The 5,497-nt window shown below is 48.9% G+C and overlaps 1 non-coding gene across 1 annotated transcript; it reads left to right on the forward strand.

The window, feature by feature from the left end:
- The first annotated feature begins 1,748 nt into the window (after positions 1–1,748).
- On the forward strand, positions 1,749–1,822 carry TRNAR-UCU. The gene has a single exon. It is a non-coding gene; the product is annotated as a tRNA-Arg (tRNA).
- Positions 1,823–5,497: the final 3,675 nt, after the last annotated feature.

Genomic DNA, 5,497 nt, shown 5'->3' on the forward strand with positions numbered 1-5,497 from the left:
CTTTATAACTTTGTCTAAGTTTTATTATATGACATTTTCTAAGTGCAGCCTTTGTTCACCCTGTCAATAGGTGTTTTCTAGATTTTGAGTTTTCTCAGGGTACTGGAGGGATTAGTGCTGCACTGGTGCTACAGTTGGTTCACAGAGTAATTTCTTTCACAGATTATTGATTTATTAGGTATCCCTTGCAGCAGGATGGGTTTATTAGGTATCCCTTGCAGCAGACGGTTAAACTGCTGCCTTCTTTCCCAGCACTTCTAGCTTGATTTTTACTTGTCAAGACAACCGTAAACCTTTCCAAAGCCTCAGAGCATCATCAAGAGGAAAACCAAATGTGTTGGTTTTGCATTAGATGTGCTGAGGCTGTTAGTGCTGTGCCTCTTCTCGTTAGCTCCATGTGACTTCACAGCCCAATCTGTGTAAAAGTCAGTTCTTCGCCAGCTGAGGAGGGAGGCAAGGATGCTTAGCGTAGAATTACCAAGGGAATTTATTCCTTTATGTTTTAGCTACGCGTGTACCAGTCCCCCAGCATGAAGGACACTGACACAGAGGAAAGCAGGGATAATACACGTGACAATACAGTTATACAGACCAATCAAATTTTATGTTAAGGGGTGGGTTAATCTGTTACTGTTTGTTGCCTAATCGGTACGTACTTGTCCCATGCAGGACGGTGCTGGTCCCGTGCAGGTGGTAGATGTGTATGGTCAGTGGTGTGATGATCTTCATTGGTCTCACCTGATGTCCTGTACAGGTGGTGCTGGGGTTTATCCTAGATTCTGGTCGGTTGCCGTTCTGGTTGTGGTTATATGCCTGGTTCCATCGAAGGGTAAATCTTCTGTTGTTTTGTCATTGGCATGGGGTGTTCTCAGCCGGCAAGAGCTGGCTTAGGTTGGGTCTTCAGGTCACATCGACCTTGAGGTAAAGTCTCATAGTCTCAGGTAGTGTTCATTCTTCTAGGCCAGTCATATTGCAGTTAGCATCTTGCCTTTCACGTTGGTCCCTAATTAAGAGCACGGTTGGGAGTAAATGATACTCTCAAATTCATGCAGTTTATAAATGCAAAACGTGTTTGCTCACAGCAAGGAAACATGTCACAGAGCCTGATCAATTGTTCAAGAGCTCAGCAGATATAAAAGGATATTTCCAGTTGTTTTGATGTCGTCTTAATTTTTTTCCCAAAGATGCACATAGAGAAATATTAAACCCCTGATTGACAACTTGCTTAAAATAAAATGCTATAGCTGCTTTTTCTTTTATTTCTCTGCTCAAACCACAGGTTTCTGCATTTTTCGTCGTGACAAACAGAGCTTTCTTCATTGTTGTCAGTGTTCAGTGTTGTAAGCTAAATCCTCTTTCATCTTTATCTCTCATGGATTCTGCAGTGAGGATGCTGTGATGATGCTGAGGGAGATGCAGCAATTAACTCTACTCCAGGATTTAGCTCTGCCCACAGCTGAGCTAGAGATGCTGCGGAAAGGTTGCCAGAAACGCAGATACGAGCCTGCATCCAGGTTTTTACTGCATCCCTGCTGCTGAGTGAGATATAGATCATACCCAGAATTATTGCCCGCCCCTGTGGAAGAGGGGGATGCCTAGAGATGTTGATTTGCAAGGGAGATTGATCTGGGCAGCAGGTTTTTATGCCGCCTCAGTGCCATGCTGTGAGAGTGGGGTGTTGAGACCCCGCTGGTGATGCAGAGGTGCAGATTTTTCAGTTCTGGTGCCGATGCTGCACTCACGGTGAGGTCTCTGTGGCGCAATGGACGAGCGCGCTGGACTTCTAATCCAGAGGTTCCGGGTTCGAGTCCCGGCAGAGATGATCTCCAGGCACGTGTGTCTTTTCTTTTAATGCACGTTCCTTTATAAGTCCCGATCCGTTACATTTATAAGACCCCTGAGGGCTTCAGATGGGAAGATAATGACTTTTCATGACACCCTTTCTACAGCTGATGCATGTAACGGTCGCATGCTTCCCTTCTAAGGTAGATATGTCTCTTTCATCATATTCCACTTTCCTCATTCCTTTTGGTATCTCCTGAATAGATAGGTGTTTTAACCCCACTTGTTCCCCCAATCCTGCTCATGGGTCCCATCTTTGATACCTTCTTAAAAAAAGTGCTGTGCTTTCCAGCAGAAGGCAGGTGTCTAGGCAGTAGTTTAGAGCCTTTTGTTGATACTTCCTGTGATAAATGTGGTAATATTTCTTCAAATGTGTGGCAAAAAAATTAAAGTCTCAATTTCCACCTTATAGATATTCTTTGCAAATGCTCTTATGTTTCATGTTTTTATTTAGAAGATGCATGTTTGCTGGCAACCACCTCCACACCCTTGTGAGGGTTCATCTTCCTAAACAGCAAATTGACTCTTCTTTTTCTTTCAACAGATGTTCTACGTTATTAGTATGTAAGTTCCTATGTAATTGCATAGCTAGAGGTAGTGAGAAGGGAAAAAGGGGAGCTGCAAGTGAGAGTAGCTGGGATTGGTAGGTGAATGGGTTTCAGTGGGGTCTGCTGGAGGGCTTTCTTAGGGTGCTGCTGTTAGTTATGGTGGAGAAATGTTGAGGGTTGGAGGAAGGGTGCTCGTCTTGGACGCTTCATGTACTCTTCAGAGAGAAGTTCTGGGTGGCTTGTTTGAGATTTCTGATGTACACTCAGCTCCGGAGAGCCAGGCATGCTGCTTGGACCAGTGAAGCTTGTCAATAAACATAGGTGTCCTTGCATCAGCCAGGTCCATTCAGATCTGGGCCATCATAGGAACTGCTGATTTGTTTCCTCTGAGCTTCTGCAGTTGCTCCACACTAGAGAAGCAGAGAGCACTACAGAGCCCACTAGAAGAGGACTTCTCCTTTCCTCAGTTGCCACCTCAATCATCTGGGCACCATTTGCCATGGGTGGAGCTGGTGGGGAAAGGTCCTTCTGAAGGACAATTCATAGAATCCCTTCGGATATCTGCATTAGGATGAGAAAAATAATGTCCTAGCAACAATTCCCTTCCTGGTCAATGGTGAGGTGAATCTCTCCCACATCTGGAATATGTCAAGGGATGCAAGCTAAACAGGGTTGACCTTGGTAGTGGCATCTGCCTGCTTGCTTCCTTCAGATCCAAGATAGTGGGAAGCTTGACCCCGTTACTGGGCCAGGTGACCCCACAATTTTGCTTCTTCCCAACTGCATGACCTTCAACAGCCACTGGCTGTTCTCCCGGCCCTTATCTGTTGAGGAGTGGGTTTCTTTGGGTTTTGAGGTGCAGTGTGAAAAACAATTTGACCAAATTGTTGCATCTTTCTTTGCATCTTTCATCAGGTCCTGCCCTCAGTTGTCACGTTTGTCAGCGACTGCCCGTGCTCATGCGTATCTCCACAGGGACCCAGGTCTCCATCCATCTCTCTGCACTCCCAGCCTCTTGTATACCTCCCTGGAGAGAAGGTTACCTTCAGCCAGGACATGTCATGATTTCAGTTCAGATTCTCGTTTGGGTAGCCCAGCACCCTCCTCCTGAACCTTTCACAGTGTGAGTGTGCTGCGCTGCACACTTTCAAACACAGGATACGCTCCCACTGGCAGGATTTATAGTCTCCTGTGGAAAACCAATCCATCTCGATCACAGTAGCTGGTGAGCTTGGCTTGTTGCTTCTGATTCTTCTTGTGGTGTCTGAGCCAATGCTGGAGTTCAGCCTGTTTGGAAGACCAGACCCTGGTGGTGCTAGAAGTGGTACACCCACGTTCATCGTGACGTAGGGATCATGGCTGTGACATCCAGGGGGTCCAGAAGGTGATTGTTCTGAGAAAGGGAAAATAGGTGGACAGTGAGCATGGGTGCACTCACACCCACGGTAAAATTTCTGTAAAAGTAAATTCTCTGGAGATGAGCTGGGCCCCCTGCGGGCTTTGTGAAAGCCCCGCAAAAGCCTCAGGGCACTGTGGAAGGCAGCAGGGCCCTTGTGGGCTTTGGCAAAGGCCGGCAAAAGCACCGGGGGCACTCTGGAGGGAGGCAGGGCTGCTTCTGGAGTTCAGCAAAGCCTGACACAAGCGCCAGGGCACACTGGAAGGCAGCAGGGCCCTTTTGCAGGCATCTGCAAAGTGCTGCAAAAGACCCAGGGCGCTCAGGAAGGTAGCATGACCATTTGTGGCCTTCGGCAAAGCCCGGCACAAGCCCTGGGGAACTCTGGAAGGCAGCGGGTACTATTGTGGGCTTCAGTAAAGCCCAGCAAAAGCCCAGGGGCACTCTGGAGAGAAGTGGGGCTGCTTCGGAGCTTCGGCAAAGCCTGGCGGAAGCCCTGGAGCACTTAGGAAGGCAGCAAATCCCGGTAAAAGCCCCAAGGCATCCTGAGATGTGTAGCTGAGCCAGCTACAGTGGCTGGTGTGGGTTAAATCGCATTTGAAGCCACGTATGGTGGCAGGCAGGTTCTGCCTGGTGGTTCAGCTCTCCCACATGGGGCATCCTGGAATCGTCCCATTTCCTCCAGCAGGGTCCTGTGGAGGGGTCAGGCTGGGGCTGTGGCTGAAGCCCAGTGCTGCCAGGTATTTCGCATGGCCTGTAGAGATGCTGCAGGAGGGGCTGAACCCAGAGGAGGTCAGGAGGCATGGACGGGGGCAGGGACGTGTGGAATTCATAAGAGGGCTTGGGGGTCCTTGAGAGGGTTTTGGGGTCTGAGCAGATTTGGGGGCTCCATGAGAGGTTTTGGGTGTCTGCAAACATCTGTTGCAGGATTGTGAGGGGTTTTTGCAGGATTATGAGGGCTGAAAAAGGGTGGGAGGCTGAAGGGCAAATAGAGGCCAGAAGCAAATAGAGACCACAATGGGGTGGAGGAAGGCTGAAAATTCCTCCATCTCTGTCCAGCAACCCATCACTATTTTTTTCCTCGTCCCTCCCTTTGTCCTGCTCCCTGTCCTTGTCTCTCTTTCAAATTCTGCCTCCAGTCCCTTTTTCCTTTCTTATTCCAGCTCTCCGTCCTGCTCCTTATCCCTCTCACACTGTTTCTGTTTCTCTGTCCTTTTCCTTTTCTTTCCACACATTTCTCTGTCCTCTTCCCTCTTTGTTTTTTCGTTCTCTGTCACGCTGTCCTGCTCCCTGTCACTGTTTTTTCTCACTCCATCTCTCACCTGCAGCCCAGCGCTGGTTTTCCTTTCTCCATCTCTTTGTTCTGATCTGTGTCTCTTTTTTCCTTAATCCCTCTGGCTTGTTCCCTGTTTTTTCTTTCTCTTCCTCTTTCTTTATTCCTCTCATTCAATTTCTCTCTTGATCCATCTGTTCTGCTCCCTGCTCATCATTTTCTCTCTCTTGCCCTCTGTCCTCCTCCTGCATGTAGTGTGCGAGCAAGTGCCCCAGGCTCACAGCCCACTAGAGATGGCCTCTTGTTCTCCTGCTCTCAGCTCTCTCCTCGGGGGTGGCAGGGCTGGCTCCTGGCCGGGCCACAGCTTCCTTTGTCCCCGGGAGCCCCGTGGTTGGTGCTGAGGCTGTGCAGCCCTGCGCTGGGGCAGGTCCACGGTCCCTG

The sequence above is a fragment of the Pterocles gutturalis genome, unplaced genomic scaffold (genome assembly GCF_000699245.1).
Source record: "Pterocles gutturalis isolate BGI_N339 unplaced genomic scaffold, ASM69924v1 scaffold51632, whole genome shotgun sequence".
In the NCBI taxonomy this organism is placed as follows: domain Eukaryota; kingdom Metazoa; phylum Chordata; class Aves; order Pterocliformes; family Pteroclidae; genus Pterocles; species Pterocles gutturalis.